This window comes from Apteryx rowi, unplaced genomic scaffold (genome assembly GCF_003343035.1).
Source record: "Apteryx rowi isolate R43461 unplaced genomic scaffold, aptRow1 scaffold_324, whole genome shotgun sequence".
NCBI classification, from domain to species: domain Eukaryota; kingdom Metazoa; phylum Chordata; class Aves; order Apterygiformes; family Apterygidae; genus Apteryx; species Apteryx rowi.
The window spans coordinates 734470-761673 of record NW_020449686.1 but is presented as its reverse complement, the minus strand read 5'-3'; positions in this window follow the sequence as shown (position 1 = coordinate 761673).

Here is a 27204-nt window from a genome sequence, read left to right as displayed (position 1 = left end):
TGTCGAAGCCTAGAAACACAGGGCAGGAAACGTGTTTATTGGGGAGAAACCTGACTCACCTTTCATTGTTCAAAGCCACAGTTCCAATCATTTAGGAAGAACTTTAACTGAAGATTCTGCTCATAAAAAGGTAATGCAGTGTTATAACTGCATTTTTACAGGTTGTAATTGTGTCAGAGGAGGACATTCTTCGCTGGACAGGCTCAGGAGGAGAAGCGAGGCTTATCCTTGGTTCAGTTTGAATCCATCCAGCATTTCCCCAGCCTGTGCTCACCCCCTAGCAGTCACCTCCGTGCACAGTCTATACCCCGAGCTGAAATTAATCTCAGCGCCGTGTCACCAGACTGCAGGGTCTTGGAAGGGAGTGGGAGAAAGATCCGTAGCCAGAAGGGGGGTTTCCAGTACAGTCCAACGTGGTAAACTAATATTTCATGGTCTGCAGTGCCTGAGTGTCTTGGCCCCCTGGTATCCCCGAGGGGATAACGCGGTGGCACGTGCTGCACTAAAGGGTTGTCCTGGCCCGTGACAAAGGTCCCGCTGCCTGTTCTGCAGTCGGGGAAAAGCAGCACAACCTTCTCCATATCTCTTCAAAGAATTTCAGACTTTCTGTTCTTCCTTGTCTTTCCTCTCACCTTTGCCTTTCCCAGGAGCGGGATCTACCTGCAGGAGAACTGAGAGGAAGTCTGTGTATTTTGGGTACTGTTCTCCATAACAGATACATACATGAACTACATTTCTTTCATACTTCATCATACAGCTCAGGGGCTGAGGCTCTCTTAGTAGGGGCCAAGTGACTGCAAGCTCCTCGGAGGCGGGCAGAAAGCGCTACCCCTCTAGCCCGTCATTTAACATGTTAAAAACAAAGATTCATGCAAATTTCTGGCTTCAGGTTAGCACAGTGCAGTGCTTTCTGCAAGGCCCCCCATAAAGAGGCTTTTAATTTAGCTCTAATAGGGAGGTTATTGTATGTTAAATAAATACTAATTGATTATTTAATATATATGCATTGAGGGTTAACTGCTATGTAATGAGCTCCTCTCCATTAGTGGAGCTGCTAAACGTCAATTAATATGGGTTTTATAATCAATTGATATTTAACATGCCCTAACTTCCCTATTTAGACTTAATGGGTCAGCATTTTCAAAGTGGCCAATGCCAATAGTTTCTTATAAAAAAGAAAAAATATTTATTAGAAGATTTACAACAGGACGGAAAGTTATGAATCTATTAAAATCTCGGCAAATCACCTGCACAGAGCTGGACACAGCAGGGCTACCCTCTCTGATGCTAAGAGCTGCACAAGCCAGAAACCTCTGCGTCCCCAAAAGAAATGGGAGAGAGCAGCCGGCTTCCCTTAACTTGTGTGGGACTTTTACTTCTTCCTACAGAGAGCTTCCTGGAAAGATGCTCGGTACCATAATGTTCTCTGCTTACTCAGGACATTAAGCAGTATTTGGCACACAGCTGGGTTTGGCCCTGCTGTGATCCTCTGCAAGCTGGTGTTATTGCCACTTGCACTTAGATGCGCGCTAGAGATGGGGTACACGATGCCCCATTTGGAACTGACTGCAAGATAAATATTAGGGACAAGATTCTCAAGGATGACCAGGGGATTTAGACACACAGCTTCCATTTATTTTAATAAGCATCACGTCTCTAAATCTCCCAACTGCATTTTTAAATGTCTAAGACTTTATTCCCTCTGCCTCTCCTCCCCAAACACACACAAATAAATCATGTGCAAGCTGTTTGTGGTGTACACCAGGGAGAGAACAAGGAAGTTTTTAATGAAAGGAATGATCATAACGCATTTATTACCATTATCTAACACTATTTCTTCTCCAATTTCTTTGCTGGCAGCTTTCAGACAGTTTTCATGATGTGGCAGAGTTTAGCTCAGCTTGCCAAAAATTCAGGCTGGAAGAGAACTCAAACAGAAGTGCAGGATCTTTTCCTATCCGAGAGTGTACTTTTCTGGTTCGCCCTCTCCTGCACCCAGCCGGACTCCTGCACCCCCACAACCTAGCAGCCCACCCCAGCACCTAAACACTCCCGCTAAGTATTCCTACATTTCCGCTAAGTATTACTACATCTCTGATCAGCAGGGCCAGATGACGGATTCCCATTTCAGCGTTCTCACCCTGGTATGCAACGGCGCTCATTAAAGGCGACTCACTCACTTTGCCGTTGTGAAAAGCAGCTCATCTTAGCCACACTAAAAACAGGTCTATTAATACAGATTGTCTAACAGATGTTAATATCACCATTTAAATCCTAGTCTGGGCAAGGTCCTCATCTCCCACACTTGCTTAGTAGGTTTTGTAAAGCCGGTGGATGTTCTAAGCAATAAAACACAATGTGCAGAACAGATAAAAACCATGGAAATACCTTCTCTTCCTGCATTTGAACAGCCCTAAGACAATGGAGCTTAAAGCATCATTGCAGCTTCCGGGCAGTATTACAATGCAGATCATAAAGATGAAGAAAGAACAAAGAGGAATATGTGGCCAGATCATGGGTTGAAGTCTACGGGCTGATTTATGTCATCTGAGGATCTGGCCCAGTTAGATCTAATTTTAACATCCTTGACAAATTTGCTTTAACGGCAAACTGTCAAATGGGAATCTTTTCTCCTCCCCTCATCCGTCCATCTCCATGAGCTGTTCCCTGTGACAACGCTCTTCTCAAACAGTAATTGGCAGTATCATTCTATTAGCACTTATTCTTAAGGCCTGAGGATTTCATTCCTTGTGATTTTCTTGTTGTCCAAATTCACGTCTATTAGTTTAGCACATGTGCATGCATTGTGTGTGTGTGTGTGTGTGTGTGTGTGTGTGTGTGTGTGTGTCTGGGGAGGAAAACAGTACTTAAACCTGAAAGGGCCATTGTATTATTAAAAAAAAAAAAAAAATCTTAAGGAAGCAAAAGAGCTAATTACTGGTGACATGTAGTTATGACTTGCAGTAGGAGGTGCCTCTAGGGTCTACAGCAAACAGTCTAAATTCTCCTTATAAGCATTTTAAATGGATGATGATCCTAATGAACTTAATAGCATCACTATCCAAGGACAGCATCAACTCATTGCCATCCTGTATTCTGCAGAAATAGCTTCTCTTTAAACAGTGTGCCCCTGCTTTGAACAGTAATGGTTTTTAAAAGTGTCTTAGCACACAAAGGCAAAATCTTTTTTGAAACAGGGTGGAATTGGTTGGTGATTATCACTGAAAAGCTGGCAGCCACCAGCTAACCTTCTAACAATGAAATATGGGAATTTACCTTCATGCTTCAATGCTTGCTATTCAGCTGTCTACCAGGGTCTAAATCAATGATTCTACACCCTCCACTCAAGGTTTCTCTTTCAAATGCTGCAGATATGACCTTAAGTTCATCATCTAAACAATGCAGTTCACGTTTAATTTCATTAATCTAAGATCTTCCATAAAATTGCAATATGGCACCATACCTTTCAAGTACCTTCATTAAAATCCATGTTATTTCTAAATCCTATGCATATCTATGAGGTCACATGGTGTTTTATTAAAATGGATTTTTGAAAGGCTCAGCTCTTTTATCACCAATTGTCATAAGGTAGTTTACAATAAAAATTTAAAAAAAGAAAAAAAACCCTCTCCTATCACTTAGGTGATGAACAGATGACCCATCTCTGCAAATTACCACCTTTCCTAATTTTTACCCTTTTTTCAAGGATTTTACATTTGGAGGGAAGAGAAAGAAACTTATTAAACCCTCTTTGTTCATATATTTTCTGCTATTTACTATGGCTAGTGCAGTTATCCTTTTGAAATGTATCATGCCATTCAGATCCAGAGGACATTATTTCCAAGATTTGCCTCCAAATGTCTTTATGATACCATGTTCTCAAACTGCACAAAACTGGATTTTTTGCTATTTTTGGATAATACACTGACACAAGTTTATTTCTCTACTTCACCCCTTTCCCTGTCTCTTGTCTATATATTATTTGGTATTGCGATAACACTTTGGAAGGCCAGTTAGAAGCAGAGGCACCACAATAGGAGATGCCAAGAGCACAAAAGACAGGTTCTGCCCCAAAGAGACAACACTCTTAGCACTCCCCATCCACTGAGGTCAGAAGACATTTAAAGGAAAGAATTTTTTTCTTTATTTTGTGCTTGCTGCAAGCAAACGCAATTTGCACAGTAAAGTTCTTGCATAATCCAGGCATATGTGCATAATAATAACAGCAATAATGCAAAATAAATAGATTAATCATCTTCCTAATAAGTGCACATAGAGACCAGCCTCTACGCCTGATCCTGCAGAGGCCTCAGCACCCGGCTGCCTTCCCACACCCACGGAGCCTGCAGACCCGGAGAGCAGGCTCCAGGCAGCTTGCTCTTGACAGTATTATTTCCAGGGCTAGGGAATAAACTTATGCCACCAGTTACCTGCACTTACCTAAGCTGCACTGGACACTGGCCAGGCTTTTGCGCATCCCCCGGCTGCTTTTGCTCAAGGAGCAGTAGCACAGCAGGGAAGGAGGAGGAGGAGGGCTGGGCTTCCTTGGGAACATAGCACAGGTGAGGCACATTCCCCTAGCCCAGCACAGGATTTGCCAATCCTGCCTCTTTATGAGCATTTGCTTCATTCCCTTCCTATAACGAAAAGCAAAATAAAGTGCTGTGCTCCAGCATTTGTTGCAAAACCACCAAAACACGCTTTCATAAGAATTCAAAGCAACAGCAAGTTCCTTAAAAGAAGAATGTTTCATGCATCACCATGTGAACCAGGAAGCAAAAATAGCAGAAAAGACAGGGAATAAAAATTTTCCGTAGCCTCGTAGAGCCTCAGGAATACCTGCCTTACTTCTAAGTGACACATGCCAACTGCGTTCCAGCTGCACCAGGTTTTGTAGGACACCTCAGTGGTGTATGCAAAAACCCCAACCTAGCATGTTTTCTGCAGGCTTCATTGGACTTCTGCTGGTTTCCGCTAGTAAAGTCTGCAAGACCGGAGATTTCCCTGTGTATACGCAGTAGGTTGGACCTTATACTTTAATTAATTGTAAATGATGCTACAATGGAGCAGCCATTGCTCCCTCCTTAATTAAACTTGCCACTTAAATGTAAGTTCAACACTCACTCTATTGATCTCTTCTGAAAAAAATCCACCCCTCATTTTAGTGCTAAACAACAGTAGATCCCCGGCCAAATCTAATGCAAACGCTCAAGTATTTAAATTTTTCACAAAGGTAAAGAAGACACAAATGATGTTATCTGTGCCAGAGGGAAAATAACACACCACGATGTTTCCATCTCTTAAGCAAAATCTTAAACAGCGGCTCCAAGAGGCGAGGATGTCCCACGGTCCTGCCCTCGTGCGCTGCACTATTTCACTCGTGCTCCAGCAGGAGACACTGCTATTGAGATGTCATCCGTGACAAACCTTCCACAGTTAATATTGGTTGATGACTTCAGCCTCGCCTTCCTTCATCCTTCCGTAAAGGAGTACCCGGGCCGCAGTACTGCGGCTACGGTGTAACATTACTCTGAAGAAGCAATTACAGCGAGCAGAGCAAGGAACTAAAGACAGGTCACCTAAATGAACTGAGGGAAAAGTACATGAGGAAACAAGAAAATGTCTTCATCACTTCTCAGGCTTCAAATTGGAAAAACAGGGATCAATACGGCAGAACTTCATTTAATGGTGTGAAAAACAATCCACCCCAAGACAGGCAGGAATCACTTACTGCAAAACAAACAGGCCAATTAGGTGCCCGCGCGCCGCCGCCGGCAGAGGATGCTCCGGGGCCGTGCAGCAAAATATACCCAAAAAGGGCCACGTGGAAGCAGTTTATTCCTTTCCCCCCCCCCTTATTCTGCATCCGCGGTGCTCCCCGTTCATCCCCTCCTCCGTCAGCCCATCCTGCGGTTTGACTACGTTTGCGCCGGAAAGTTTTCCTGCACAAGTAGCGCAAGGGCAGCTGCCCCGGCCAGCGTGCCGTGTGTCCAGGACGCTGCCGGCAGGCGAACAGACGTGCCGCGTGCCGTCCGAGCGCTTGGGCTGTCGTTGCCGCTGCCGGGCTCGGCGGCGCGTTGAGCAGATCAACGGGCACCGCGCAGAGCGAGCGTAAAACACACCGGGCTTCGCTGTGGGCCAAGCGCCGCCGAGATGGAGAGGGAGAGCCTGGAGCTGACATTTGCGGAAGTAACGTCACGTTATTAAAACAGATTTGGCATGAGGGGAAAATATGTTTGCTTTACGCTTAATAACGGCTATGAACACGTATTCCAAATCAAATATTTGTAAGGCAGCGCGTTAGCGTTTCCTCCTCCCCCTTGCCAGTCAAAACTAGTCCTTGTGTTACTGAGTCATAGGAATGATATTTTAAAAGTCCATGAAAATGCAGAGCAGACATCAAGCCTAAATCTCAAATCTAACTTTGAATTTATATTTGTCTTCAAAAAAAATAACCAACGCCAAATCCTGTGGCCACAGTCTCTGGATGCATTTACAGAAAACTGCTATGCATTGCAATTTTTCTCTCTTTTTTTTTTTCCATCTCCTGAAACATTGGTTGTATTTTCTCCCTTTATTTATTGGAGTGCTAAATGGATTATTTCAGTAATAAATCAGGCCCTTTCATTACATTTTTTAAGGTGTTGTCACTGTTATGAAGTACAGCGTGCCATCAAAATTAAGCTCAGATTGCATTACCACCTATTTTATAGATACAGAATTACTTGATGGATTTTTTTTTCTAGCAGTCTAAGCACTTTGTGTCTTTCCTTCAAAGAACAACTGGCTCCCTTGTTTCACAGAAATTTTCCTCTAGAAGTTATGAAAATTTCATAGAGATTGTCTCCCAAGTATCTTTGTATTATGTTTTAAAACAGAGGAAAGAGATTTCTGTTAGCCAAAACTAGCTCTTCGTATAAATGCACAGAACTGTTAATATGCACAGGAAATGCTACAGCAAAATTGCCCAGTGCGGCTGATTCCCCTCTCGCTCGCTGAGATATAAATCAGGAGTAATTCCACTGAAGTCAGTAGAGTTACCTTACAGCAAAAAATCAGCCGAAATGGGACTGGAATCAGGCAGCCTTTCGGTTCTGCTGCCTGCGTCCCAAAGGCCGCTGGACGAGATGCTGATTTGCAGGGTAATTGCTAGTAGACTTCAGCTGCGTGAGAGTCGCTTTTCCTTGCCTTCGGGTGGCCCCGCGTCTCCCCGGATGAGCAGACGGAGCCCGTTTCGCTGGTGCCTCTGTCCCACTGCAAGGGACAAAGAGCATCATTCGGACTTAATTTCCAAACAAATCTCCGTCTATGAGAGCTGCGTATTTAAATTCCCTGATTAGGGATGGAAATTCCTGCTTGGGTGTTTTATTATGCAGTAATCATATATGAAGATATAGGATGAATTATACAAGTATTAGCATTAATCCTAACACCGCGTGTGCAGGCGTGCAGGGGCCAGACCGCCCGGCTGTCGGGACGGCGCGGTGGGGCTCCGAAGACCCGAATTTCACTCTCGGAGCTGCTGCGTGTGAACCTGGCCAGCGACGTCAGAGCTCTCCATGTGGAAAATGGAGGAATGCCATGTCCCTGCCTGCGAGCTCTTATGGAAGTATATTGAGGAAAACCTCTGGAAAACCTTGCAGAACGCCTGGGGGTCAAAGCCAGCCCCGCGCCAGGCGCGTTCCTCGTCCTGCAGCGGTGACCGCGCACGCACGTCTGTCTGCTTGCCGGGGCTCCCGACCAGAATAGCCTTGAGCGCATGGAAGTCAGGGATGGGAGAGGCCTAGCTGATCTCCCACGACAAACCCAGAAGCAAAAACTTCTCTACTGTTAAATGCTTCAGCTGAAAGGAGCATTCAGAAAAAGCACCCACTTATTTTTAAGACACATCTCCATTAAAAATACTGGGACTTGAGCATATGTTTAAAGCTAAGCATGTTATAAAAAGGCTTCCTGAATTACATCTTTATGAATATTATATTTATCTTAGGCATAAGACTAGGAAGAGAGACCTGCAACAGTTACTGTGCTGCGGTGTGGCCACATCGCACAGGGACCAGCCTGCGGTCCCCAGAGCGGGCCAGGTAGCTCGGGCAGATGGGACTTGCAATCCCCCCGGGCTGCATCCAGACCTCCGACCTGCGGTCTCCTTATCGCCACTGCTGCCACGTGTCTGTTTTTAAGTAACGGCTGGTGCCTTAGGAAACAGGGTGGTTTTTTTTTTTAATTTTCAAAGTGCAGGATTTTTTCAAAATTCGTACCCTATGCCTTTCCTTTAAATTGACAGTAACATTCTTGTTAGGGTTTTTAGAAACTAGACAGTCCCAGAAGCAATTCCTAAAGAATGTCTCACCTGCAGATTATACAACCTTCCCTGAACTTTGCTTTGCCTGATCCTCCTTTCAGCCCTACTGATAGGAACTGGGAGCAACCCAGAGAAATTAGTGACATTACCTGTGTATTAGAGCAGTGACACTTACAGTCCAATCTTCAGAAAAGTGACTGCAAATCTGTGCACATTTCTGCCTAGTGCTACAAAAGTAATTTTAGAAAACTAGCTGCTGCACATTATTGACAGTACTTAGGAAGCCGTATGTGTCAGTGACCCGCTGCTGGATCCTGTGGCAAAACTGCAGAACGTTTCATTCATCTGCCGTGTCTGGCCGCGGCGCTGGCAAGGCGAGAGGCTGAAATCGCGTGCGTTTTTCAAGCCGTCCCCTCCTCTCCTCCGCAGGATCTTCGGTTGCCCAGCACTGGGGTGGCCGCGGTGCAATGTACGGAGCCTGCACAGTCCCCAGCACCGCTGCCTCAATTCCACGGAAAAGGGAGCAGATCCGGATGCGGGGAGCTGGCTGCTAGCCACCCTCAAAGCGGGGGCCGATCGGGGCTTTCGCAGGTTGCACGGCTCAGCCCCAGCTCCGTGCTGGATCGCGCTCCCGCGGCCGCTTCCAGGGAAAGGCAGCGATTTCCCTCCGGTGCCCGGAGCGACTCCTCCCGAGCGCAGAGCGGCCGGCGCGGGTGCTTGGAGCTTTCCAAGGCAGGGCGAGACGCGCGGTGGTGCAGCCCGCAGGAAAACAACCACTTACCACTTGAAACTTTTATCGTTCATTAAAGACATAGCACAGGACCAAGCTGCTCAAGGAGTTAAATGTATTAAGCAATTTACAATTAATATAGAACTCATTCCAGAGATATCTACTAGAGAGTACAACAGGGCAATTAACCCACTAATACACTAGGCTATTACATCGCTATGTCTCTTATTTTAGCCTGAGGTGATTTGAAACGCATTGGATTAAAGGATATTACAGGAGATAGCATGAAAAATAGCTTAATGTAATGAGCCATCCCGTGATGTCTGCTATTAAAGATGATTTGCAGTTGAAAACTACAACATACAGTAGTTCAGCCATTTAGAAACATGAGTATATTTAACCCTTTTCTAGCCCATATCCCTTAGATAAATCAGTGCAAGAGTTTCTCCCTCTCCCCCCCCACACACTTCCAGTGCCTTTATCTGAGGATTATCAAATGCACCTTATTAAAGTACAATGGTATCTTTGGGAGATTGGTGCCTGAGGTTGATAGAAAACCAGTAATCTGCTAATAACTTTTAAAAATAGATCCCCGAGAGAGTAAATAGGCTCAGACGGAGGGAGGCTATTTGACTGGCGACACGTTTGCGAAATGGGAACTTGTAGCAAATTTCTGCACTAGCCTGAGGCCTGTCATAGCGGCTTCGAATGGTAACTCAGAGCCGGGAAACAAAAGCACCTCATCTCGAAATCTGTCACGGCACAGCTCAGTATGGAAACGACAGCACCCAGGGAGAGGAGGGCTTGGCACCTGGAAGAAGTTGGAGCCCTTGGAGCAGACGTGCCGTGGAGACCTCTGACAGCTCAGATACGTTTGCGCTTTGCTTGTCCTACCAGGGAGCCACAAGCCACCGACTCCTCTTCTCTAGCCTCGTCTGCATTCTTGGTCAAGAAACCCGTCCCGACAAGTCTGGCACCTGAAAGTCCAACGCAGACTCAGAACGCCCATGTCTGCTCCACCGTGCACAATCCTGAGCCGGTCTAAGTGCTCTGCACCAGCTTCTCTGAACTGGCCACCCCGGGCACGAAGGGGATCGGGACCGTTGCAGAGCAAGAGTCTCATCCGCCTCCCCGTGCCTGACTTGCTTCCACGCTTGCCTCCAGCCTTGCTGTCACCTTGCCACACTTTAAGGTGCTCCGAGCCCCAAGAAACCAACACACACGAGCAAACGCTCAACTGCGAGCGCGCAGGTTTGGCCGGGGGATTCACTGATTCCCGCCAGCGAGGGACGGATGGGCCAGGTGATGCAGGAGACAGCTGACGAGCGCGTGGAGATGCTGGGAGGCAACGCGGCGCGGGCCACCAAGGCGACCTGCCCAGCTGCAGGAGCTGCGGAAGAGCCCGAGCTCTGCGTCGCACCTGGGGCGGCTTCCCGCGAGCAGCCTCCGCCATGGCTGTCTCCTAGCCGCACGCGCTGCTGCTGGCCGCCAAATTACAGAGCTTGAAGTCACCTTCCGAACTTGGATCTCCTCCACAGGGTGGTGGGGGGAGGCAGATGAGGGAAGCAAGGAGAAGCTCCGCTGCACACCTGCAGAAAGCCACCAACCTCAGAGCGCCATCAGGCTGCTCAAGGCCGTCTGCAGGGCAGGTCTGACATCCTCCGAGGCTGGAGATCCCCCTGCAGCTCCGGGCCCCTCTTCCAGTGCCCCACACCGCCCCGGGCTCAGCGCCCGGCCCCGCCGCGGGGACGTCGGGACAACGCCAAGCGGCGGGAGCTGCTCCCGGTTTCGTTGCTGTTGATCGCTCCTACGCTGCGCTTCGAAACAGAAGGGAGGTTTTTGTCCCTATTTCCGTGGGTATTTCAATCCGGCTTGGCACCGGCAAACTGCCGCCCTTCCGGAGCAAACGTCGGCTCCTTTCAGCTCTGGGGAAAAACCACAATCCGGGCAAAATCCTTTCCAACCGGACAGCAGGCGTTTCTCTCTCTGTTATTTCTGCATTTTCCTCTCTTACTTGCAATGAGATAAAATTGTTGAATTTGTGCTGTCTGTTGTGCTGTTTTTTGTATATGAGCCAGGTAAGATTCTGCAAGCCCCAAGCATGGTCTCTCTTTTTAACAAGCCTGATTTACACAGAAACAGAGGTGAACAAAACTGGCGGTTATTTTTCACCAGAAAATGTAGGATTTTCTCCCTAATGTCCCCCATGAAAAAGTTTCTTTCTTCAACAAATAGACAGAAAGCAAAAAAATCCTACGCAACCCGTTAAAACCATTCCAGAGGGACTTTTATATAAAAAGTTAAATTTAAAGGAAAGATATTTTTTTCTCTAAGAACAGATGTTTGGGGGTGAAAAGCCACGTTTGTACAGAGACAAGTGTTTTGGCAAAAAATTCTGCCCAGCCGAAGGAGCGTGGGAACTGCGACCCTGCGTTGGACCCGAGACCGTACGGGCTTTCGCCTCCTCCTCCGTTTCGGGCTGCTTTGGCGCTGCCCAAGAGCCCCGCGTTTGCCCCAGCACCCACGTCTGCCGCCACCAGACCGGCCGGGCTCCGCAGGGCTGCTCTCGCAGGCCGGGATCGCTTTTGGTTTTGCCACGTGCTCCGGGACGTAGCAGGTGTGCGGATACCCCCCCCCATCACGAGCAGCAGGGTCGCTGGTGCCGTTACGGTTCCCCCTTTGAAAAATTTGCAAGGAAAGGGAAAAACGAGGCAGAACAGCGCTCTCGGGCTGAGATCCTCCTGCAGCTGAACTGAGATGTTCCCGCACCGAAGTGGAAACAGAAGACGGAAAAGGCCCTTCTCCCGCAGCGGGACGACCCCGCAGTGGCGCTCCGCCGGGTTTTTAGGCACGGGGTGGCTTTTTCCACGAAAGCTTGCGCCGGGGCGGGAGGCAGCATGTGGCGGGGACCTCGGTCTAATCAGAGGACTTGTCACTGCCGCTTTGCCGCTAGCAGGTGCCACGAGCACTAACGGGGATCCCGGGCCTCCGAAACGCCGTATTAGCAGGTTACATTCATTGCTATCCGCCCCGGCTCTAACAAGCTTTCCCTTCTGTTTTACTCGGGGCCGCCTGTATCCCCAGCGGCGGGGGAGCCTGTCATTTCTCGTTTCCATCCAGAGGAGCAAGTGATTTGGGAGAAGGGGAGAGGATGACCAGGGCTTCCTGACCTTTTCTCCTTCAATTTCATTCCTCTCTTCTCCCCGGGAAAAATGGCAATCACGCTACGCAGAACTGACAAACTCATCTCGGTGTCACGCCGTTACATATACAATAGCCGCGTCACTCGGCATCAGGCGCGAGGAGGCGGTGACGGGATTACAGCCCCACGATGGCTCTAATCTGGTCGGAGCTTTCAGCCTTCCCGCTGCGCCCGTGTCCCCTCGGCGCTGGCCGGCGTGGGGAATTTAACTGCGGGGGGGGGGGGACGCGCGGCGCCGGGGGGAGCAGGGCCGGCGCGGGGCAGCTCGCGGGCGCACGAAGCTTCGCCTGGGCTTCGTCCTTTGCTGCACGGTGCAGGAGACGAGACGCGGATTTTGTGCCACCAAGGCTTGTTTTATCATTGACTTGCACGAACCCCGGCAAAAAGCCGAGCCCTGGCCCTTTCCCAGCTCCGTGCCCGTCTGCAAACCCCCCGGCTCCGACTCCCCAAACCCTCCTTGCCGGCACCGGCACCAGCCAGGCACGAGGACTTTGCACCGGCACTGGCAGCTCTTCCCAGGGCTTTGCAAGCCTCTGCCAGCCCGTCCCTCTGGCTCCCCTCCACCTTCGGAGCGGAGTCCCGGACGCAGCGCAGTACAACATATATCGAGCGTGATTACTGCGACGGGATCCCGCCCGGGCGGAGCCCCCGCCACTGCAAAATCCCGGGGCTCACGCAGGCGATGGACGGCATTGATGGGACGCACTTCACCCGGCGGCTGCGGAGGCTTTGCAAACACCTTTATCGGTGAGGCAGGACGGTCCACGGCAAAGCAGCGATAGCCCGTGGAAGGGGGTTTCTAAAGCAGCCTCGGAAGAACAGAGCAAAGCACAAAACCATTCCAAAGAGCAGATAGAGCATCTTTTTAGTCAACTGTAACTTGTTCTACGTGAGATAGGGTTTTCAGGACTATATATTCCTCGTCGGCATGATGTACACTGGCTGATTACTCCTAATGCTTGAATGGAAAAGTGCACGAAGGCAAGCGGGGAGTGGAGAGAAGCAGGGGAGAAGGTTTCGTACAGAGAGCTCCTTCTGCAGAAAACTCCCTTTTTGGAGGGTAGGAGGAATATTAGATGGTAACAGCAAGAGCATAGATTTTTGCACTCCTATAAATCATTATTACTGGAATGTCCCCGAGGGGATGAGAAGAATGAATCAGTTACATGCACACACATGCAATGCCAAACTTTTAGATGGAGGAAAAAAAGAAAAAGAAAAAGAAGAGAAAAGAAAAAGAAGAGAAAAGAAAAAGAGAAAAGAAAAAGAGAAAAGAAGAAAAAGAAGAGAAAAGAAAGAAGAGAAAAAGATACAGGAAGAGAGGGAGAGGAAGGAAGAATGCAAAAGGAGAAAGAGGAAAAGAAAGGGAAGAATGAATAGAAGGGAATGAATGAACTTTGGAGGCAATTTATAATTCCCTTCACCTACATCATGAATTGAACATGCAGGGGAAAAAAAAAAAGAAAAGAAAAGAAAAAAAAGGGAGGGAGGAAGGAAGGAAGGGAAAAATATTCCGCCCAGCATGCAGATTATCATTTGAAAAGATTCTGTTGCTATGTTTTTGTCCCTGGGTGATGAAAATGAAATTGTCTGATGTGTGCGCCGTGTTAGATTTACCTTTGCAGGGTTCACCCACAATCAGTGGAGAGGGGTCATGCCACAATATGTCATCTCACAGCTCCATCACACCAACTCCAATTTATACGAGGAGGTATTATGCATTTCAAAGGAACCCCCTGCGCGTGGCTCTTGTTACTGATCTATATCGCAGCTCAGCCGAGGGAAGATTAGTTCTGCTGCAAGGGCAACGAGACTTATTTGTTTATGATTATATTCTCCTTAAAGACGCACTATTCCTTTTTTTAATGTCTAATTTAAAGTGTGCATTCAAGGGTTTGGGGAGGGGGGGATGTAAAAGGTGAGAGAATTCTGCTCTCTCCCATAAGGAAACCTAATAGTCTGAGTCTCCCATGCATCCTGCTCATTAAAAAAAAAAAAAAAAACTCCATTTAAATGCAAATTTGCGTTTTAGCTGGGGACTCCCCCAAAAGCTTCTCTCGGAAGCACCGGGGAAATAGGATTCAGAAAGCTAAAATGGCTGACGGCAGCCGAGCACCCGCGGAAAGCGCTTCCCGGCTGCACGGCCGCCCGCTGCCGCGGCCCAGCCGCCGCCGGCGCCGCTCTGCCGCTCGACCGCTTTTCCTCGGGCAAACAGCACCCCGGCGAGCTAAAACCGATAGCATTAGCCTTGCAGCTCGCGCTCGCTTTAATCAACGTTTGCCCCGAAAGCCGGCGCTTCGTCCCCGACGGAGGCACCGCGGGATGCAGCGCGGATGGACACGGGGCGCCGCGCCGTGCAAAGCCACGGGCTCGTCCCGCACGGCTCCGCGGCTCGCCCCGCGCCCACCCGCCGGCCGCGCGGCCCTCGTCCCGCATCCCGCTGTCCCGGAAGGCTGCTCCCGCGGGAAAGCCCCTTGGTGCCGCGAGGGAGGCAGACCAGCGAGGACGGCGCGACCTCGCTCCCGCTCCGGCCAGCGCTCCCTGCCGCCGCGGGAAGTGCTGGGGGCGCGTTGCGAAAAATCTGAGTTATGAGCGCGTTCTCCCCGGAATTACTGCGTGAACACGGGCAAGCGGCACGCAGCGGCGCCCGCCCCCGCGGGAAGGCCCGAGCGCTGCAGAGGCCGGCGCGGCCGCGGCGGGTGCAACGAGCTTTGCTCGTCGCGGCCCTCCTCCCGCCTCCCTGGTGGAAGCGGGCGCACCGCGGCGGAAGCGCACGGCCAAGTTCGTCCCGCAGCTTGTTTACGCGTGCTGGGGGCTGATCCGGCAAACCGGCTGCGAAACGAGGGTCATTCACTAATGCAGCTACCCGAAAGCCGGGGGGATTTACAACGCTGGGGAGATGCCGCATCGCTCGCTGGAGGAAGAGGCGAAACGCGAGCGCTAGTCCGTCACCCGCTCGCCGAGCCGCGGGCTGGCGCGGGGACGCTGCAGGGGCAGGTCCGGCCGCCGGGAACGCGCCGGGGAGGAGGTCGCTTCCCGCGGCGCCCCGGCGGCTCCGAGCCGTCTCTGCGCTTTGCCCAAGCTGGGAGCCACCGAAGCCCCCGCGAGTCGGGAGCGCCAGGGCTGCCGGCACCTCGAGCTCGGATTGCCCTCCGCAGCTCCGGCTGGGCCGGCGCCATCCCCATCCCCATCCCGGGAAGCAGCAGGGACCCCCGGCAGCATCCCGGCACCGCACCGCCGTCGGCCGTGCGCCCCCCACCCTCGCACCCCAAGCGTTAAACACTTCCCGCTTAAGTGCAAAATCTTTACAGTACGGCTCATTAAGTTTCCTCGTGCGCCAGGCGTTCCCGGGAAAGGCAAAGCGGCGAAAGCCAGGGCCGGTCGCAGGCGCTGGCGGCGCCCGCGGGTCTCCTGCGGTTCCCGTCCGGAGGGAGAACGCCGCTCCCTTTCCCCGCCGTTTTCTCCCTCGTCCTCGGCGAAACCACACTCATCTCGCTACTTTTGAAAGCTCGTAATGTGATGGGTGAAAACAATTAAATGAATCAGACTGGTAATACCCACGGGAAAACATTTTTAGATATGATATTACAATCTTGTTTCAAAATTGGATTTTGCCAAGAGGAAATGCAGTTTATTATAAAACACATTTTCCTTTAATTTAATTATATAATCTTTGGCTTCAGAAAAGGGATGCTTAAATCAGACCCATTTAATTTTCAAGTGTATTCACCCATCACCTAGGGCAAATTGTTTTAAATTAGTAGGTGACTATATAAGTTCTAGATATGTGTCAGACAAAAATTTATCTGCGAACTCTGTAAAAGACCATCTGCATCAGCAGGGCAGCAGCAGAAATCACGGGGCCGAAGGGACGACTTCCTCAGGAGCAGCATTTGCTCGGATCGCAACGATTCCCGCTACAAAACCAGATCCTATGGACTTTTTTTTCCCTCCCCCCGCTCTTCTTTGTTAACGTTTTGCCAGATCGGTTCATCACGCTGCATGTCTGCACTACGCCAATAAAAACTGATGACCTGCAGTTAGTTTCTACCAGGTGCATTAAATTCCCATAACGGGAACAGATCTTGCTAAGTCTACCATGGCCGCGTCCCTCGCGGAGATCGCCGTCGCGCCGAGCGACAGCGGCGGCTCGGCCAGGCCCTGGAGGCGCCGGATCTTCCCCCGATCCGGTGCCGGGACCCCGGCGAGCGCCGGCCCCTCGCCCACCACGCGCCGGCAGAAGCGCCGGAGGAGGACAACGCTTCGCGGATGCCACCGGACGAACCTCTCCTCCTCCCGCGCTTTTTTCCGGCCGCTGGGCTTCCGCAAGCTCGGGGCGAGCGTCTCCAAGCCGCCTCCCGTCGCGTGGCACCTGCACGGCCAAGCCACATAAACCCTCATCCGTTGTCCTCGTTTACCCGGGACGAGGTCACCATGAAAAACAGCCCCATGAAAAACAGCTCCAGCTTCGGAGCCCTCCGGAGAAACCGACGGCGAGCATCCGCAGCCGGCGCGCCGACGCCGACGCGAAACGGGATGTAAAAGCAGGCGTTCCCCCTCGCCCGTGGCGCCCGGGCCAGAGGCGAGGAAAGAGCAACAACGACCAAAACCCGGCCTGGCGGCTGGAGCTTCTCGCACGCCTGCGACAAGCTGCCTCGATCGCGGGGCCGGGCAGCGAGCTGGGCGCCCCCGGGGCCGGAGCCCGCCAGGCTCCCGAGCGCCGCTCCGGCGGCAGCGTCCACGCGTCGCCCGAACGAGCGGCGGGCGCTGCGAGAGGCAAGCGCTCACCCGGCCCCGCCTGGGCGCAGCACGGCGCCGTTGGCAGAAACGGTGCGTTTTGGAACGGAGATCGCGAATTCGGCGTTCCCGAGGCCGCGCTCCAGACGCGGGGCCCGAGGTTAGACGCAACGGCGGTGCCTTCTCCGTATCGACTCGGGCTGGCGAGCGCATCTCCCGTTTGCAGCCTGCAGCGCGCTGTGGGCACGGGACGGGAACGGCGCGGCCCCATCCGCATCCCCCGTCCCCATCCCGGCGCTGCCGAGCGGCTCTTCCCGAGGAGCCGGCTACCGGCCATCCTGGGGAAGGTCACTGCCGCGGGGAGGTTTGCAGTCCCCTTCGCGAGACGTTTGGCGGCCAGACTCGGACGCACGTGCAATCACACCGATCCGTATGGGTGACCTATAAATAAACGTATCCAACGACTTCAACAGGTGCTGCCCACCCACCTCCTCCCGCGTCTTTGAAATTCTCCCCCTCGGCTCCTCGGGTCCAATTCGGAGAGGTGCCAAGTCCTCTCGCGCCCCAAAGGGCCCCAGCACCTCGCGGCACCAAACCCCGCCGGCTGCCGAAATGCAGATGTATTCCAAGTGTTATGAAAACATATGATCTCAGCCATGTCTGGCAAATAAACATTACAAGGGGCTGTTTCAAATCTTTGTAGTAGCAAATCTCAGCACTTAACTAGTAATGCAATAAGTCCTATCAAGAGCACGCTGAAAGGTGGAATAAATTTCATGGGGAACAATGCGGGTGATGTATGCATATGACCAGCACACAATAAAACTGTACAATGGCAGGAAAAAAATGCATACAGTCAATACAATAAAATCAGCACAAATATAGGCTGTGTAAGCAAATAAATCTAACAATCCAAATATTTTACAACACACTCACATGCAGAACATTTTTTCCCCCCCAGAAATCTTAGGGTAAAAAAAAAAAAAAAAAAAAAAATCAGACTGTTTTGCATCTTAGTGTATTGTAAAGGCATCAGCGGCTGCCTGCACAAATTACCATTCATCTAGGCGTTGTTGTGGAAATTTTCAAGGGATTTGCAGTAATTATATGACAAAATGCTTGCAAATCTCACTCATTGCTGAATAGAAACACACGGGTCAAAGATTGAACACTCTCAGCTTGGTAATTTGTAAATGTCAATCAGGCTGGGGGCCGCGGAGGCGCAGAGGCAGCAGCAGCAGCAGCGAAAGGCAGAGCGGCTCCGTAGCAACCAGAAAAAGGCTTTTCAGCACGGATTATAAAAGGCACGGGATAGTTTTACTTTCCGGCTTTTTTTTTTTTTTTTTTTTTTTTTTTTTTTAACAAACTGATCACCTTGCACCAGGAGAAGGAGGGAAAGGGGGGAGCGGTAGGAGGAGGGAAGTAAAGAAAGGAAGGAAAAACAGTTTAAATAAAACTGGTGAGATTAAATTAACTGATACATACATTCGCCGAGGTAGATCGTTTGCTCTGTAATAAATATGGACTCCTATCTTCCCTTCTCCAAGACAGCAAGGGAAGCAAAATAAAATTAAAAGATATAACAATAAAAATTATAAATGCATTGCGGTCCCACAGACCAACAGCCTGTAATGAAGGCTGCTGCCGCGTTTGTTCGCCTGTTATCAGTCCAGATCAGAAATTGGGAGAAGGAGTCAAGGTGAGGGGGCTTCGGCGCGCCCCGGCCCCCTCCCTCCACACCCCAAACCAAACCCGCCGGCGGGCCACGGGGGCTGCTTTTTTTTTTTAGGAGAGAAAAAAAAAAAAAGAGCCAATTTCATCAGTTTCCATTTTCCTGAAAGTGGGATTGGGAATTGAATTGTTCCAAACTATACAAAAGAAATAATCCCAGCATCTCCCGCTCCGCGGGGAACGTTCAGGTGACCTGATCTGCCCCGAAGAGCAGCATCGTTTCCCCGCCTGGGCTATCGCAGGCGCAGTCGCCGCCGCTGCTCCGCGCCGCACGGGGATTCGCGGCGCTCGCCCTCGGGGGCCCCGGCTTTTCCTGCGGTTTGCCCTCTATTTCACTGCTAAGAAAAATGACATTTTTGTTTAAAAACGGTGACGTTTGGGGGCTCCTGAGTTGGTTTCCTTTAGTTTTCTTTTTTTTTTTTAAAAGAAAACCCAACACACTACTATTTTTGTCCCAGACACTACAATTTTAGCATTGAAAAGCCATTATGGGAGAGCTGCAAACAAACACAGGGAAAAGCCTGGGAGCCATCGCTGCTCGGAAAACGGCTCCTCGACCCGTGTGATGCAGAATTACAGGGTTTTAACTCCTTAACGCGCCGTTCGAACCCAGGTTTGCCCCAAATCCGGGGCCGGGGCGCGAAGCCGGGTGAGCGGGGCCGATGCCCGGCACGCTGCCCTGGCCGCCTCCGCCGGCGGCTCCTTCCGCGGGGAAACCAGCCCCCCAGCGCCCACGAAACCCTCCGGCGGCGGAAGGGCCAAGCCAAGCGGAGCCCTCTGGAAACACTGGGAACGCGCTACCTGCTCCCGCCATCAGCTCCACCCTCAGGCAGCTTTAATGAATCCGAGAAAAATTATGAAGTACCATAAAGCCACAAGTATCATAAAAAGTATAATGAAATTGAGAAAAGCTATTAAGTTATAAATACAACCAATGCACGCAGCATCACTCAGATGGCTGAAGCTGGCCGTAAAACAAAGTCATTTGGAACCGTCGCTCCACGAGTCACCGAGACTCTTAATGCACAAGTCGCACGTCCCCTTACGGCGCCCAGCCCTACCGCCCGACTCCGGGTGGGTAATGCGCATCCCCCGGACCGGGCAAACACACACCGCCCCTGCGTATGGCGGGGACATCCTTCTCCGCTTCCGCATCCCTCCCAGCCGCCCGCATCCCGCGACGTCCCGCGCAACGTCCCGCTTCACCGATCCCCTAAATACCCGGCAGAAAACACTCGTCGCAGTCATTTCACCAAATGGGAATGCCACAGAAATAAAGGATTTGGTGAACAAGGAAAAAAATGAGGGATTCGGAAACACCTCCGAGCCAAAGCCCCGGGGCTCGGCGATGCACCCGGCCGGGGCCGACACGCTCCCGCATCCCGCGTGCCGCCCACGGGGCCAAGCAAAACCCTTAAACCCACCGACGAAGCTTTGCTCGCCGAGCTCCCAAGCTCCGCGAAACAACTTCTTGTCTTTATTTACTCCAAAAGTCCTGTACGTTATGAATATTCATTGGAATAATTAAAAACACCATTCGCGGCCCATTATGTTTAGTGTTTGCCCAATAAAAACAAACAAGTTAATGATGATGTGTAATAGGGGAATTCAACATTATTTCACCTATATATCGGCTAAAAGTTTAGCTTCCCCTTTAAGCCTACTCAATTTACTGAAAATAAGTAACCGCCATAAAAATATCCGGTGGGCTGTAAGTCAGAGGTACAGGCCTCGATATATTTGTCTTCTGTCCTTTTTTGCTGAATTTCTCTTTACATTTTTGGCTACAGTATTAGAGAAAAATCAAGGCGTGATTTTTTCCTCCACGAATTATTAAGGTGATGGATAGCTTAGCGCAACGGCTTAGCAAAGTGAGGGGCAGGTGAGACCGGGAGCGCCCTGTGGACCGGCAGGGAAAACGGCCCGAAAAACCTCGTTATGACCCAACGGTCATTAGAAAATATATTTACCTACGGTTGTACCCAAGTGAGAAAGCCTCTTAAAGAAAATTGTAATTCACGCACGTGCGGTACCCCGAGAAAAGGGGGCCGCGAGCACCAAAGGCAGCTTTATTAGCTCGCTTGGAAGGCGCTGTCGGACCCAGTGGCTTTTCTTGCTTATTAATGCGATTTCCCTAAGATATAACAGCTAACTATTAGCTGTTTAGAACAGGCCCGCAAAGAACGGACCAGCACAAATCAGGAAAGTTTATGAGGATAACTTGCATTAATTTCATCCTTTACAGGCAATAAACCTCAGCCACTACGTTCCCGGCCAGCGCTCGGTTTCAGAGCAGTTTTTTAACACGGGGGGGAGACGCTGCCCATCCCTTATGGGCCCCTTCGTCTTTTCCGCACATCGTCACCCCAAAAAGGGGAAAACGGCGGGTTTTAGAGCTGCGGTCTGCTCTCCGCAGGAGGGGTTGGTGCCGGGGCCGGGGGCCGCCGGGCTGCTGCAGCCAGCGCCGCTGCGCGCCCAGACCGGAGCCGCTGCCGCTTTGCTGCTTGCCGCCGTCGCGCTCAGCTTAAGCACCGAGTAAAAGCAAGAGCCATTAGGTCAGAAAGAAATTACAGAGCAAAGTGTCTGGCTGCAAGTGAAAATGATATTAAAGATACAAAGCTAAAAAAAAAATAATAAAAAAAAAGAGAGATGGGGAAAAAAACGCACCTACCGGTACAAGGCTTCTATATAGTCCCATAATGATTAAACAGAATCAACTTGGCTAGAGACTTGCACTGGGTCTCAGACATTGGAGAAATATTATTTTCAGCATTACCTGAAGTTTTATTTAATGCAATAAAACCCGTTTCGGAGGAGAATCGGTCCTGAAGCGGACGGCGGTGAAGGACGGCGCGGTGACGCACAGCTCGCCCCGCGCTCGCCGACCCGCAGACACGCGGCCGCGGGAAGAAGCGGCTGGGCCGGCGCGCGGGGCCTCGCCGCCGGGGAGGGGGCGACGAGACGGGCGGCGGAGAAGGGGGCTCCTCGAGCACCCAAATTATCGGCGCTCTCGTCATTCGCCCCGGCTAGGGAGCCGCCGCCGCCGCGGAGCTGGGACGCCGGCACAGGCTGAGCCCAGGCGGAGGCAGTTTGCCGAACCGCTCGGAGGAGACCCGAAACTAAAAACGAACCAACTAACACCCCCTGCCCCGGAAAAGCAGAGAAAAAAATGAAATCGCAGGTATTACCTCTCCTTTGGCCTTTACAGAAGCATCTTCTATTAGCAATGTTATCATCATTTAAATAAGAAGTTATCTATTAATGGAATTGTTATCATCACTTAATAAGAAGTTATTTCCAGGGTCCCCTCCAGCCTTAACCAAAAGGGGCTACTGTTAACTTAAAAATATATATATATATGTCCATTGGTTTTCTGTTTATTCCTTCCTAATTCTTTGCACCTTTTTAATGAAGTAAAGCAACTCAGGGAAAAGCAAGGGGCAGAGCAGGAGCCGGGCTCTCGGGGCTGCTACCAGCACCTCCCCTAACACGCTGCTTTGCGGGAAAAGGAAAGGAAAAAAGAAAAAGCAAACAGTAAAACACAGCCAGGGTGGCGAGGGGACCCGCTCCCACCCCGCCGCGGGCAGGAGGCCGAGGAGGGAGGCAGCTGCGGTGCGTCTGGGGTATTTATAGCCCGGCGGCGCTCAGCTGCAGTCTGCTCGGGGGCGCAGCGAGGGCCGGGAGCGCTCGCGTTGCTGCTGCTTGGTTTCCCCCTGCAGCGGCTCGTCCCCACGGTCCCGCTCCTGCTCCTCTAACGCCCCTCGGAAAGGTGCAGGGGTGTTGGCGGGCGCCTCGGTCCTGCCGGGAGCCGACGGCGCGGGGCGCCTGGCCTGGGCAAAGCCCTCGCGCGGGTGCGTCGCTGCCGCTGCGCCAAAACCGGGGTGCTGCCGTCTTCTGCACCCGCAAATTCACCCGCACGAGCCCAACCGCGTTTGGGAGAGGAGGAGCGGCCGCTTCGGGCGCGTGGCCGGAGCCGACGCTGCTCCGGGCTCCCGCCAGCCGCCGGGATCCTGCGCCCGCTCGCAGAGCAGAGCCCCAACGGGGCTGGAAACGCACCGAAATAAAACAGGGCCCAGCAAATCCCTGCCCTTTACCAGCCCCCTGGGCTGCCTTGTTTCGGTTCCCACGCACCGAGAATCAAGCACAGACAGAAATTGCTATTTAAAATAAATGAGTACAGAAAAGCCTGACGCGAAGCGCAATTAGGAACGGAGCGATCGGTGCAGGAGATTCCTCCGCTGGGGAAAATCCTCCGAGCCGAAGCAGCCTGAAAGGCGGAAGCTGCTCGGACGTGCGCCAAAGCGTGCGGAAGTGGCTCAGCGGCAGCAGGAGGAGGAGGAAGAGGAGGAAGAGGAGGAGGCACTGCCGGCTGCCGCCAGCGTGAGAAGCCACCAACAGCATTTCCAAATTCTACAACTGTGCAGAAAGAAAATCTACAATTATTCTGCGATTTCCTTTTTTCGAATAAAATGACTCTCTACTTCTTGAATCAAGCTGCGATAATGAGCAACAGCGCGCTCCCGATACTGATAGAAATTGTTTTCCCTTCTCTTTTTTTAAGCACTGCCTAAGTGTGCAACCAAACAACGAATAACAGCAGAAAAGACGGTCCTTAAAATTGCACGCAGAAGGGGAGGGGGTGATTCAAAAGCAGCGCTCCCGGGCCCAAAATCGCATCCTGCAGCCGAAATCGCATCCTTCCCCGCCCCGGGCTCCCAGCGTCGCCAGCAGAAGGAGAAGCATCCCCGCACTTTTCCCTGCTCGCCGCCTATTTTCAGGGAGCCTCGTGCGCTCGCCGTGCCCGGCTTTCCCTCCCATCGCAGTCGCTCATCGCGGCGGCCGCGCGCCCTGGCACCGGCCTTTAATTCCCATCGGGGCCGGCGCGGGAGCCGGGAGCAGCCCCTTCCCGCGGGCTCGTGCCCGGGCCCGGGAGCGGAGCTGCACCAGCCCCCTGCAGAAGGGGGGGGGGGGAATTAAAACATATTAAAGGTGTTAATAAGCGACTTATTTAAACGGAGTATCACATATTGAACATTAATCACCTTGCAGTAAAAGTGTAATTAAGGAGTCACTCTGCCTTCTGGGGAAGGCTCGCTTGGAAGCCGGGGGAAAATGGTCTCTTTATTAACACAAATTATTTTATTTGGCTAAAGGTAATAATTCTAAGTGAGGTCAACGGGCCTCGCGCGCGAGAACGATGCTCTCGCCCGGCCACTGTTTCCATGGCGATGGAGCGGCACGCGGCGACGGCTTCACTCCCGGTCCACGCCTCGGCATCGGTCCCATGGAAAGCGCCGTCGGACCTGCCGGCCGCGTCTTCCCCGCAGAAAAGCCCCGTTTCCCCGCGTTTTGGCGGCGGCGGCGGCGGCGGCAGCGCTGCGGCATCCCGCCCGGCACGGTCACCGCCGGCGCCTCCCGCCCCGCGGTGCCCCAGCATATTTCAAAATACGTCTAATTTCATAAAATCAACCTCTAATAAATGTGCCGCTAAGAACCGGAGGCAGTTCGGGCTGTAAAACCGCGTTTTCCCTAGCACGTTCCCGCGCTCCGAGCCCTCGCGCGTTATCCTGCCTCTCGCAGGTTATTGCCTGAACACGACGGTGATTTATCCGCCTCCCACGTCTTGTCGCCCGTTCACGCGCCGCGCTCTGCGCAGAGCCCAGCGTTAACGTCTCGCTAGTGTTCTTGCCTTTCAGCGCAAAAAGAGAAGAGCGCAAATCCCGGGGACGACGGCCAGGTCGGCAGAGCCGGCGCAGCGTCACGAGCTGGGCCGTTCTCGGGGCGCGCGCTCGCGCCGCCTTTCCCGCCCAATAAACCCCAAACTGCCCCGATTAAACCGCTCCCCGGCGAGAGGCCCCCGGCCCGCGTCGAGCGCCAGGCCCCGTCCCGCCGCCCCGGCCGGGCAGCAAACAGCCTCGTCGCAGCCCGTGGCCAGGCCCGCGCGACTTATTAGCACCTAGTCGAGATTAATCAAGCAAGGAAAGCTAAAGCAGGTCCCTAATTAGTTGCTGATGATAACTATATTTGTCATTCCCTCCCAATTAGTCTACTGTACATTTTGGAGTTTAATTGCACCTTGTTCTTCGTTTAAATGTCACCATGCGCATATATTCTCCTCGTTCTTTAGTAAATTTGAGAAAAATTTGACATTAAATATAGATTATCTTTAGATTTTCATAATTAACACAACTGAACTGTCTTTGGCCTAAATATTTCTCCTTATATTATAAATGTGCCCGCTCCCTCGGAGCCGTATATCTGCGGCAGGCGCCGGTGGAGGGTTTCCCGCGGCGTCCCGGGGCTCCCGCGGCGGCGGACGGGGCAGCTTGGTGGCGCCCGACGGCCCCTTCCCGCCCGCTGCCCACGCGCTCTCCAAGGAAGCAGCCGGGGCGATTCGCCTTCTTGCAGCTTTGGGGTTGGTTTTTGTGTTTTATAGCTGGCTCCGACGCTCCCGCCGCTGCGGGCAGCTCCCGGAGCTGATGGAGACCGGCGGCAGCCCCCAGCGAGCGGGAAGAGCGGCCGCGCCAAGCCCACCTTCTCCCCATCGCCCTGCCAAGCCGCCATCCAGCTGCAAACATCTGGCCAGGCAACAGCAGCATCCCAGCCGCTATTCCCACCGGCCGGCGAACTGGGGCTGAAACGCGGGGCGGGAGAAGCGGCGTTGCCCCCTGCTCTGCTCCGGCCGTTCCCTCTTACCTTCCGATGCCCGGACCCCCCCCAGGAAGGGGCCCGCAGGGGCGGGAGAAGCGGCGGGAAGCCACCGGCAGCCCCCCCGCCGGCCCCCTCGCCCCGGCCCCCCGCCTGCAACCCCGCGAAGTACCTGCTCGGTCCGTGCCGCGGGTGACGGCGCCGCAGGCGGACGCGGGCGCTCCACGGCTCTCCCCACCGCCTGCGCCCGAAACCACGGTCCGGCTTGGAAGGACGAAAGAGAAGGAAGGGGAAAAAAAGCAATCCGGAAAGCTGCAGGTCCGACCTGCCCTTAAGAGGAGGCTCCCGGCACAGAGGATCCCGGCTTGCGATCGGCAGCACAAAAATAAGTCAGGCCACGCAATTCCTAACCGCTCCGGGGTCCTGCGGGTCCGGCGCGGGGAAACGGCCGCTCGTCGCCACGAGGAGACTGCGGCTGAATGAGAGGGGAAGGAAAGGAGAAGACAAAAGCGGGAGGAAAAAAAAAAATCAAGGAGCAGTCAAAAAGTGTGTTAGAAGCAAATTTGGAAGGAAATCAATGGCACGTAATTAGATTTGATTTTTCTTGGCGTTTCGTTTGGCTGGGGGTTACGCATAGGATCGCTTCCCGAAAGGAGCGGAGCGATGACACCGCGGCGAACAGGTGCCGGGTCAGGAGACAGCGGCCACCAAGCACGACGGATCCGCCACCGCTGCCAGCGGGCGCCGGAGAGGGGAACGCGGGGACGGTGCGGGGAGGGACGGGCGCTCGCGCGCTGCCGTAGCTGCTCCCTGCAACAGCCTTCCCGCGGGACACCTGCCCGGCCACCGGCGCTCGCCCGTCCCCAGCCCCGGGCTCCCCTTGGCCACCTCCACGGGGAGCTTCGGGCCGGCGTCTCCCTGGGAAGGCACGGAGATGCTGGGGCAATCCCGTGGGATGGGACTGCATTGCACGGCCTGCGGGAAGCACCACGGCAGCCCCTCTGGCGCCCGCAAAGACGCACCGGCTCCCGGGACAACACCCATGCACGCCTTTAAAAATACAGGGTTGGGGCATTTTGGTTTTGTCCGGGACTTCATTTCTCCTCGTCCCAATCGGAGAGATTTGCATTACGGCCAGAGAATTAATCTGGATCTCCGCCTTCGGCTCCGGCCCCGGTTGCGCGCGCCGCGGCACGCGGGGTGGTAGCGCCTGGCGCACGGTTATTCCGTATGTAAATACAGTCAAATGTGAAAGTCTGAAGAACGTGTGTCTCCCTCGCGCGATTGCATTATCTGATAAATCCGCATTGACTGCAAACCTCAGCAGTTCCCGCAGCCCGGCGCAGGCCTATTCACGCTCTTAAAAAAGCGAGCTTTTTCTTTCTCTTTTAACCCGCTTACTAAGGACCCTTTCTACAGATAGATATTTCAATGCTACAAGGCAGCATTTTTCAGACAAAACTTGGGGAAACACGCGTAGTCTGTAGGGAAATAGGATAGGAATATCTGAATAGCCTCCCGGGCTCGGCTCTGCTGAAAGCTCTCTTGGGAAAACACGCAGGCATCCGCATCCCTACGCACACGCAGAGGCACGTGCATCGTCTACCCCTTTCCACTGACACAGCCTTTGTGCAAGTATTTGTCTAATTTCATTCCCCCAGGAAAAAAAAAAAACAACATACGATTGCATTAAAAGATAACGGCTATTATTTCCATACATGCCCCCCAAATTATACATGCCAAGATAATTTCACGCAGCTGCAAAGTTCTTGCGGGAAGCAATTCCGAATCAGCATATCCTGGCTGCTTTGTGCAGGGCTGCGCCTGCGTCCGCAGCGAGCGCCGGAGGTC